This window comes from Paroedura picta, chromosome 7 (genome assembly GCF_049243985.1).
Source record: "Paroedura picta isolate Pp20150507F chromosome 7, Ppicta_v3.0, whole genome shotgun sequence".
NCBI lineage: Eukaryota > Metazoa > Chordata > Lepidosauria > Squamata > Gekkonidae > Paroedura > Paroedura picta.
This window is the reverse complement of record NC_135375.1, coordinates 47,047,493-47,058,525: the sequence shown is the minus strand read 5'-3', so window position 1 is coordinate 47,058,525 and position 11,033 is coordinate 47,047,493. Positions and strand designations below refer to the sequence as shown.

Here is an 11,033-nt window from a genome sequence, read left to right as displayed (position 1 = left end):
TTGTTATGAGAATGGCCCTGTTGCTAAGTTGAATCCAATGACACCAGCATTCTTTACCTAAAGTTTTGATTGGTTCTCTCTAAAGTCTTCTGCCCTAGCATTTGGGACCCCATTGGTTTATTAATTAATTGTCAAATTAATATGATTGGTTTTGTTCTGGAATGCCCATGTGGAACTTATCCATAAAGGAATTCAGTTTGCAATATACCTTTGTCATACCTGATTGGCTTACCTGCTTTGTCTTCACCCTACAGTGTTGTGTTGGACCATTTTGAAACTTTGGATTCTCTATGTTTCTGAACTTTGCAATTCCTGTCTTACTGTGTGAGTACTGTGCTTAGCTAGATATACTAAACAATGTTCTTATTTTCTCATTGCTAGTATTAAATTTACTTTTGTGCACCTTTAATAAAATCAAAATAATTTTTACGACTTGTCTGTTTCTTGAACAAGCTTAGTAGGAATCCTGTGCCTTTTCTATGCCTTTTAGTCTATTTGTGGTCTTTCTGCTCTGGATAAAATTTGAGATACCTGTTGTAAATCCGTGATAGTCTCCAGAGCTGTCACTGGGTTTTGGAGTTTAGGGAACCATTCTGGGTAAACTCCAAACCCAGAACCCATAAACCCCAAACTGGGTTTTGGAGTTTAGGGTGGTGACAGATTACCTTGCAGGAAGCTTGGTCTATCCAGACTTCCTGAGTTTTGTAATTGTGTTCTGAATCTTGTCCATCTCGTGGCCTCTCCCAGCTAGGGTCTGAGGATGTGGCTCTGCCTGGTGAAAGTGTGATCATATCTTTTCACTGCTGGCTTTCTGATGTGGTGTAGGGAATGTGGAATCTGAGTCATGCCCACAGCTCTTTCTTTTTTTAAAAGTCTACATTGTCATATTGAGGGATGGGTTACATAAGTTCAAGAAATACATACCTGACCTCTGTTATGATTTTTTTTAAGCAGATCAAAATAGAAAGTGTAATATATTTTCATTTCCTATTTTCCACAATCATGTACCATGTCAAAGCAGCCAGTCTTTCAAAATACTTTGACTGCCTTCAAACATAGTGAACTTTAATGTTAACAATACCAGTAGATTTACACCAGTGTTCATAGTCTGTGCTACACTCCATTATTTTTGAATACTTCTCTTCAGTTATTTTATGGTTTCTGATTGCTTTGGGGTTGACCAGCATGACGTTTCATTTCCAGGTTACTTGCTTCCATTGGTAATAATGTTTTTTTTGGCTACCTACAGGCACAGTTCATGCAACTAATAAACTACAAGATAAGAAGAATCATGACCAGTTTCCTAAAAAGCATGTTTTTATGCCATTCTCTGCAATTCTTCATTGAAATGTTTCCCAGTAAATGTTTCTTAGGACACCTATAGATAAAATTGTTTATAGCCATATAGAATTTATAAGACTCTTCTCTTGCTTCTGTTAAGGAGAAAAGGTTACTAGTTGCATCTATGCTTTTATCCCTTATTTGGGGCCAAAAAAAAAAAAAAAAGGAAAGGAAAGGAAATGGCAGCATTTCTCTTTAGGTAGTGGCAAGTATACCAGGAATTTATTAGGAATCCATTTAGATCTTGTGTAGCATAAGAACAAAAGTCCTTTGGACTTCTGGATATAATTACTTTGTGTCCTGTTCAATACTGTCTCAGTAACTGAGGAACAACAGAAGGTAGAGATTCTGGATGTTATGGCCATCTGGGCCACTGAAGAAAACTGTAGATTGACTGTTTGTCTGATCCTGTAGGATGATTCTCTTAATAGATGTTTGGAAATCCAATTATTCTTAGCCATCCCAAGGAATATTACTTTTTTAGACTTTTAGACATATCCAGTTCCTTCGCTTAGCTATATTTCCATACAGGAAAATTTGTGTATGTGTTTTTCCCCAAGTGTCTGCAGTTTAGGGGTGTGTGCTTCGGACTGCTTCAGTCAAAAAATCTCTAAGGCAAGGTTGCTTCGGAGACAAATCTACCAAATACAGCCCAGAGAGCAAAATCCTACAGGGAGACAGCCAAAGCAGCTGTCTGGAGTGTGCTTCAGCTTGCCTCGGTGCCCACCCGCCTGCCTGGAGCAATGTTCTGCTTGCAAGGCCTGCCCTGAAAAGAGAAGAGCGAGAGCCCTACCCTGGCCCACCCCCTGCCCGGGTTCCTGCTGCCATTCACTCCCTCACTCACCTGCGGCTGGTCCCCTGACCCCCATCCGGAGGGAAGCGCTTCCAGGTTTCTGCCAGCCTGCTAGAGGGGTGACGTGAGGAGCAGCCTCCATGGCTGCCACCTCCCCTGAGCACCACAGAGTAAGTGTGCCAAGGAGGGGAGCATCCTGCCATACTGCTGGGTGTCAAGTCATGTCACACTACTTCCCAGGCGAGGCTGAGCTGGGGCAGGCGCTGCACCAGCCTGGGAAGGCAGCTGTGCCAGCTTGCTTGCCCTGGAGCCGTAGAGGGCAGGCTTCAATGAGGGGAAGGTAGGCCCTCTCTTTTCCTGACCCCAAAGCAAGCTCCATGCCCACCATTGTAGCATGGCTTTGGCTTGCCTGGCAGAGCAGGAAGGGGTGGAGACTTTTGTAGCCAAATCACTTTGGTGATGTCCAAAACGCCTCATCCGAAGGTTTGGCTGAAGCAGCCACTTCAGCTGAGCTTATACCAGTTTGAGTGGGTTCTTTCAAACCTGAAGTGGTCCAGATTTTCTTGTTAGTGCACATCCATAGTCTGAATCTTTGTACTGCTGTGTCTCAATACGAACATATTCTGAAATCCTTTTTGTTTCACATTTAATCTTCCCTTATTCTTCACCACTTTTGGACTTTGAAAATAAATATAAAGCTGAAAAAATGCAAATGCAAAATTCCAACCCATAAGCAACAGTGGTGATTTCTTGGATGACGGAGAAATCATAGAGAACAAAAGTGCCACAAAAATATTTGGCTACAGAGTTCCTACTCTAATGTGATGGAATTCTTTAACTCATAAAGAATAATTTCCCTCTGTTGTAATAGCTATTGCACATACACAAATGCAGGTTCCACTTTACATCACTTTGTTCTGATAGATTCTCTGAACAGTCACTACATGGTCTGCAACAGCTCCAGGTATGTTTGTATTGCTGTTCTGTGGGAGGTCACTAATCAATGAGAATCTAATTGGTGAAAAGCAGTAAAGTGGAGAATTTTAGCAGCTTTGGGGGTTGGCTTTTTTATTGTAAGTCTAATGGGCAAACAGTTCACTGCATCTCTAGCTGCTGGCATATGGCATCCAGGAGGACGTCAGACCAGACAGCCCATCAGATTAACCATGTAATAGACCCAGAAGCAGCTTTAAAGCTGTTAAACAAAATTGCTTATGGAATCTGCCAAAGCACCAGATGCTGCTCTTGGAAGAAAAAAAAATTTCCAGTGCTTAGCATCTGGGTTCTGAGATTGCCAGCAAAAAAGGCAAGAAAAGTGGGAATCTGACATTTCCCATCCTTATTTGGAGATAAATTTGCTATTAATATAGAATAGGAAATAGCTGGATGAAAATTTGGCAAAATAATGTAGCCTTACATAGAAGAATCTACATAATTAATTTACAGTTAGGTTGATGGCATTTTAGCATAATAACAATCTAATTAAAATGAGATAAAAAGAGAAAGAACTATTTTAATTCTGTGGTTTCTATGTAATAGTAAAATGATTGCTTACCAGATTCAGCACAATAAAGAGTCACTGACCAGGGAAAACAAAGATGTCTTAGGAGGAGAATCAGATGATGGGCAATGCCAGCCTTCCAAATCTTTTACTTCAAATATATCACTATGTCCTGCAACTTTGTGCCTTATCTTAATTACTCCAATGAAAGTGTAAGAACATTTACCAGAGCACGACAGTGTTTTTAGACTTTCACTGGTGAGTTTAAAATGTTCCCGTTCATCAGATTATCTATACAACTCAGTTCATGCAGTTGTGAGTTTCAGTGAGAAAATCCTCTGGGAGGAATCTACAAAAATAGACATTGATGCTGAGGAAGTAGGAATGAGTCAGCAAGTAAACCAGAATGTGCCAAAAATTGACACTCCCTTGATGTCATTGGCTGGATGGACGTAAGACAAAGCTGCCAGGCAATCTCCCAAAGTCTGCAAACAGCACCTGGGGATGGGGTGGAAGATTAAGTCAAAGAGACAGCCTGCATCTCAAGCATGCTGTTATTTAGCCAAGGGGGAAGCATTGAGAAATGCTTATTAGAACCAGGAGATGAACTAGTTTTTCATATCAGAGAAGAGAAGGGCAAAGTAGATGCTATCAAACCCCTTTCCTTCTCCTCCTGAGGCATAGGGAAGTTACTTCTGGCTTTATGCCCATGAACCTTTTAAATTGTGTCTTAGGTGGTTTATGGTAATTTTATAAGGAATTGTTTACATTTCACTTCTATCTTGGGTACAATGAGACCCTGGATAACCTTGGGCTAGTCAAAGTTTTATTAGAGCTGTTCTTGCAGAGCAGTTCTGTCAGTGCTCTCTTAGCCCATATACCCCACAGGGTGTCTGTTGTACGGAGTGGAAGGGAAGGTGATTGTAAGCTGTTTTGAGACTCCTTTGGGTAGTAAAAAGCAGAGTATAAAAAACAACTCTTTGGGCCATTCCACACCCATTAAATGTAGTGAAATGCTTATCTTAGGTAGTCATTATATTCCGGCCACTCCGCATGACATCGCCAACATCCAGCATCCAGGCAGCAAATTGCTATCTACATCCTCCATTTTAAAGCGCTAGTTGGGGGATCGCATAAAGTGGATTCCCTAACCTAAAAGGCGTGAGCTACAGGAGAGCAACCAGCAGGCCACCAGCAAAAGAAAATGTATGGAGGCAAAGAAGTGCTGTGTCCGCCTCCAATGTCCAGCCCTTGGACCCTCCTCCCTCTCCCTTCTCCAAGGGATGGGATTTTTTTTTAATTGAACTGCCTGGAGTAATGAATAGGCATACAAGTGTGAAGGTAAAGTCAAAAATATTTTTTCCCCGAAGTTGTGACATGCCTCTCTAAAGTCTCCCACCCCACAAAAAAAATCAGGAGAGAGATTATTTTATTTAAGTATCAAGACTCATGATTCCATAAGGGGTGATATTCAAAAAATCATAGATGCATAGGCATTTCAACAGAGAAGTATTGAATTAAAAATATGTATTAGTGGGCATCATGGGCCCTTTAAAACAGTGGTCCCCAACCTTTTTATCACCGGGGACCACTCACCGGGGACCACTCAACGCCTTTTACTGAGGCCCGGTGAGGGAGTAGTTTACTCCTCTACTCTCAACCACTGCCCTAATGCTCTCTGATCGCTATGGTAATGTTTAAATATCCCTTCAAAATAAGATACAGACACGCCACAACAATGAACATAAGGAACATTTTATTTTCATGGAAATTTTAACTCATGACAATGACAAATCAATGGGAACCCTGAGCTTGTTTCTCTGCAATGAGATAGTCCCATCTGGGAATGATGGGAGTCAATGACACCCGAAGTGTGTTGTAAAGGGCCAGGGGGGATGAAGTAAAGGGCCGGGGGGGAGAGAGAGAACATGTCCTTCAGAGCCCACCTCCAATTAGTCGAAGGCCCACATGTGGTCCGAGGCCCACAGGTTGGGGATCGCTACTTTAAAACACTGAGAAAGGGGACTGATTGACAGGCAGAAGAGAGTTGCATGTAAACTGCGTTGCTCTCTTCCGCCATTTCCAGATGGCAATGTGGAGTGTAAGAAGCACAAAAAGACGACAGATTAAAGTGAGATAGCAAGAAGGTGAAGAATAGCCAGAGGTGTGATAATATTAAGCGCTATGCCATTGTGCTGGTGTAACGCTATTTTTTTTGATGTGTGAAAATGCCCTTCTTCTTTGACTTGGGCTGTGCTTGGACTTTGGTTAGTGTGTTTGAGCAAGTCTATGACAGAGATTGATTATATTTCAGATAAATTAATAACATCATCAAAAGAGTGAAAATCCTCCATGCCGGTTTAGCTCTGTGTGTCCATATCAGCTCTAACAGAAAGTATGTTCTAAATTAAAAATGTAATCACTGTGTAAACAAATGTACTATATAAAGACATCAGGCACAAAAGCTGAAATTTTACATTTCTATTTTCTAGGTGCTTAAAAGAAGTCTGGTTGGAAGTTTACGGACAACTAGAAAGAAGTCAGTTGCTTCAGGACAAACCTTTAGCACCAGGCTTCAAAATCTCAATAGTGGTTGAGCTATAAAGTAAGTTTTGTTTTGTTTTTTTGTTACACATAAGCAGCCCAACCTCACCTATATTGCTTTATTACTTCTGAAATGGAGAAGATGATGTTGTACATGCAATGGATGCTAAGATTTATGGCTTTTAGAAACAAAGATATATTTTGATATGCCTTGTCCAAAGAAGCAGATAGGTGTGAGGTACTGACATACAGCAATTTCTTGCTATCTACAACAGTGATATAACCTTTCTCGTTAATGCTAAAAGGGGGAAATAAGGTAATTAATGTTGCAGTTATCATGTTTTTGATTCAAAAAGACAATGTTCCAGATATGAGGTATCAAAAATATCACAGTTCCTCATAAGAACTGTGTACATGGGAGAGTATCCCCAGAGGAATGAATGGACCCTACTATGCCAGCAGTTTTGCCTTTGGCAGGGTTGTTGTTAGGTGCAAAGTCGTGTCCGACCCATTGCGACCCCATAGATAATGATCCTCCAGGCCTTCCTGTCCTCTACCATTCCCTGGAGTCTATTTAAGTTCACACCCACTGCTTCAGTGATTCCATCCAGCCACCTCATTCTCAGTTGTCCCCTTCTTCTTTTGCCCTCAATCGCTCCCAGCATTAGGCTCTTCTCCAGGGAGTCCTTCCTTCTCATGAGGTGGCCAAAGTATTTGAGTTTCATCTTCAGGATCTGGCCTTCTAAGGAGCAGGCAGGGCTGATCTCCTCTAGGACTGACCGGTTTGTTTGCCTTGCAGTCCAACGCTTGGCCTTCCTTATGGTCCAACTTTCACAGCCATATATTGCAACTGGGAAGACCATAGCCTTGACTAGATGCACATTTGTTGGCAAGGTGATGTCTCTGCTTTTTAGGATGCTGTCTAGATTTGCCATAGCTTTCCTTGCCAGGAGCAAGCGACTTTTAATTTCTTTGCTGCAGTCCCCATCTGCAGTGATCTTGGAGCCCAGGAAAATAAAATCTGTCACTACCTCCATTTCTTCTATTTTTTGACAGGGTACATATGTACAAATAAGACTCTGCCAGATATAACCTGAATGTGGAGACATATATACATATGACCTCCTGTCATTTTGCACTGATGCTCCATGTTTGAGGCCATGTTGAGAGTTTGTGTAGATGTCATACATATAGAAAGATGGCAGGAAAAAAGTAACACCCTTTTCAGACAGTGCACACTTATACCAGGACCATGGAAACTGTGTGGAGATCCATCTAATATGCACAGTCATCATATTATCTGAATGCAAATATATTGCACGTGTGTACACAGCTTTGATATGCACAAACTGACGACCGGACCTTCCAGCATTCTGGCTCATACAAACTTAAGCTGTGGTTTTAGCAGCCCCATGGGGGTTCAAAACAAGAGACATTCAGATGTAGTTTGCCATAGCATCTGCATAGTAACTCTGGACTTCTTTGGTTGTCTCCCACCCAATCCTATCCAGAGCTGACCCTGCTTATCTTCTAAAATTTAACCAGATTGGGCTAGCCTGGGGCCAGGTCAGGGAACTGAAACTGTTCATACATACAAAATACATTTGTTAACCCTGTTCAGACAATATGCAGATTAGGAGCACTAGGAGCAGTGCCCCCAGTGCACATAATTGCTGGAACATCAGTACTACTGGATATATTGTCTGAAAGAGGCTACATTCTTCTGGCCGAGGCATACGTCCTTGACTTAACAGATATCCTAAAACAAGCATCTTATTCCAATCAATGCCTAAGACTACAGTGTGTATGCAACTCAGTTGAAGGGAGAAAGGAAGTTCATTGTACCATTTGGATATCCTCCCCATTTGTTCCCTGAATATTGAGTGAATTGACATTTTCTTTTTTCAGGTTAACCATTCTATCAGTTGTGTGTATTACATGTTAGTAGATCATCACCAATCCATGTTAAAGAACTGTATTTTGATTTTGGGGGATTGTTGTTTCTCTTATTGGCTGTTAGGAATCTGTAAGCCGCTCACACATAGCAAAGCCAGACCTGAAGTCAAACCAGCATTTTTGCCCACACCTGAAACAGGCTGAAGTTCCTCTGCAAGTCTGTGGTCATAGTCTTCTCACAAAAACTCTGCACAATATGGAGATAAGAGTTTGGAAATGTTGCTGCCCTTGTGGACGAACTAGCATTGCATGTTTCTCTCAGAGGCTCTAGAAGTGAACAGCAATACTTCTATTCATCTTCCTGATCTTTGGATCAGTTTCTAGATGTGGGTAAAGCACAACAGCAAGGGTTACAGCAAGACAGCAGTGTCGACAAACAGGCAACTGTTTCAATAGTGATTCCCTATCCGAGTAGAGTCAACAGAGGCCAAAGCTAATTTCCCCGCCTATCCTGTGAACAAAAAAAGTTCTTCTCTCCCACTATCAGAATCAGCTGTGATGCACTGTCTCTTTCTCCTATTAGTTTGGAGCGAATGAAACTGTGTTGCAAGAACACCACAAATTACCCAATAAAGTCAACAGTATTGATAGCTTCAATGGACGTGGAGTGTGTTTCAGGAAGACAGATCAGCCAGCGGCTTTATTTCCACTGCATTCATCCTTCAGAGTTTTGCCACTACTTGCTAAAGCAAGTGAAGATGTCACTGATAAAAGACATCAGGTGTGCATGCAATATGACTTTTGGAAGCCAGAAGTCAGAGAATGAACCAAATAAAGGGTGTTTTTTTTGGGGGGGGGACTGCCCTACATAGGAAATTTAAAAAAGAAACTGGGATCTTTCCGCACTGAAAGAAAGGCAAGCCTGAAAGTTCCAATGCCAAGCACAGTACTTGACAACAAGGGAAATACTGGATGACAAGGAATGTATTTATACTGCTTATAAAAAGTTCTTATATTTTGGATTTAGAAATTGTCTCCAGCGCCCCCTCAAATAAAAAATACAAGGAAACTGGGTTTAATTTGTTTATTAAAATGGCTGATCTAACCTAATTGAAGGAAGGCCTGCACCTGGAAGTCTTTCATGGATACTGTCACTTAGGTGTAAGAACATAAGAGGAGCCCTGATGCAACAGAACTGTGGTCCAGCTTCTAGTCTCATATAATGGTCAAATCAGTTCTTCTGGGTTTCCAACAACAAGCCATAGAGCCCAGGCAACCCCTGATGTTGCTTCCTTACCCAGGGATTCTGGGAAAAGTCAAGATTGTTATTGGTTTCTCCAGAACTCCTTAGATGTATCTTCTTAGCAAGAAACTTCCCATTCACCCTGAAAAAATCTGCTTTAATTGAAATTGATTTTGTTGTGTTTGTGGATCTACTGGGGACACAGAAACCTCTTTCCCCCTCCCTTTGATGCCTGTTTCCTGGCTAGGCCAATGAGCACCTTAAAAGAGGTAAGCAAGTGATTAGTTGCCCCTCCCTTCTCTCCATTGCACAGAGAAAAAATCACTGCATCCATTTGAATTAGTAAGGGGGGGGGGGAAGCACTTTGCCACAGTTAGAATAAATATTTTAACAGTAAACACTGAGACTATAGGCAGAACCTGCCTTGGATGAAAGCAAAAGAGTCAACTCAAGATACCTTTTCTTCTGCAATCATGTTGCTTTCTGAAATTAGCTGAACAGAGACTTCCACGTGTGCAATGAATGTTCAGTTTAGATACAATTTGATATCAATTCTAGCTCCTGAGTCAAGAACTAGCATAAATTCCTATGTTAAATGTCAATGTTTGTATGGCTTTTCAAACACTTGGTTTTTATGGTTTGGGGATTCTTGTCCTTAAAACAAATCCAGAGGAGCAAACCCTCATGCCAGTAATATTTTATATACTATGCTCTTGTCATCTAAACTTTAGAAGAGCCCTAACCGAAATAACCTAGCATGCCATATAGGATTCTCCATTGAGATAGATCTCTCAGGCTGGGGACAAATTCAATGCAGATGACAGTGGAGCCTCTCAGTTGCCTAGGCTGAAAAGTGTATTCACTGTTCCTTCCAGTGCAGCTGGAAACAGTGTATTTTGTTACAGATAAGCCCTGAATAAATAACACACCCAATGCTTCTAATTCCTTAAAATCAACATGAAAACCTTGCAAGCTATTTCATGCCAGATTTGACAGATAATGATAATGTTTCAGAATGTGCAGGATATATTGTAGTGATAGCAGCAGTGCAAATGGTAACTGATTTAAAGTGCTGCACAGTGTACAAACTTGGCAAAGTTAAACTGAAATGACCCTTGATGGTCATCTGGACTTTGTTAAATACACTATCTTTGCAATCCTTAAAGGGAGAAGAAGTGTGTATGAATACAAAGGCACATGGATTGTAATTTAAAGTATTAATGGTGAAATGGGTCAGGAGGGCAAAAAAAAAATGATTTTGCAAAATACAGGCTTTTGAACCAGAATCTTCCCAGCTTTGTTAAAGTCTTTATTCTTTTACTGTTTTGTAATTTCTACTAATTGCCATTTCATTCCCAATTTGCATTATAAACCCTAGGCTCTCAGCAGGTAATCAAAAGACCTCATGTGCTTTGTTCTACTAGAAGAAGCGCTGAAATAAGCACACACACACACCTTTTCTTATCTTATGGTTAACGGTATGTATGATTAGATTCAAATGAGTAGCTGTGTTGGTCTGAAGTAGCACAATAAAATTAGAGTCCAGAGTCCCAAAGAGATATCAATATTCTTGCTTGTTACACAATCATACATACCAGTAACACCTTTAAGACCAACCAAGATTTATTCAAGGGGTGAGCACTCGAAAGCTCACACCTTGAATAAATCTTGGTTGGTCTTAAAGGTGCTACTGGTATGTATGATTGTGCAACAAG

General features: G+C 41.0%; 1 long non-coding RNA gene across 1 annotated transcript; it reads left to right on the top strand.

The window, feature by feature from the left end:
* The first annotated feature begins 226 nt into the window (after positions 1–226).
* LOC143841780 (uncharacterized) lies at positions 227–9,134 on the top strand. Its single transcript, XR_013232821.1, has 3 exons — positions 227–324; positions 6,128–6,240; positions 8,659–9,134. It is a non-coding gene; the product is annotated as an uncharacterized LOC143841780 (long non-coding RNA).
* The last annotated feature ends 1,899 nt before the right edge of the window (positions 9,135–11,033 follow it).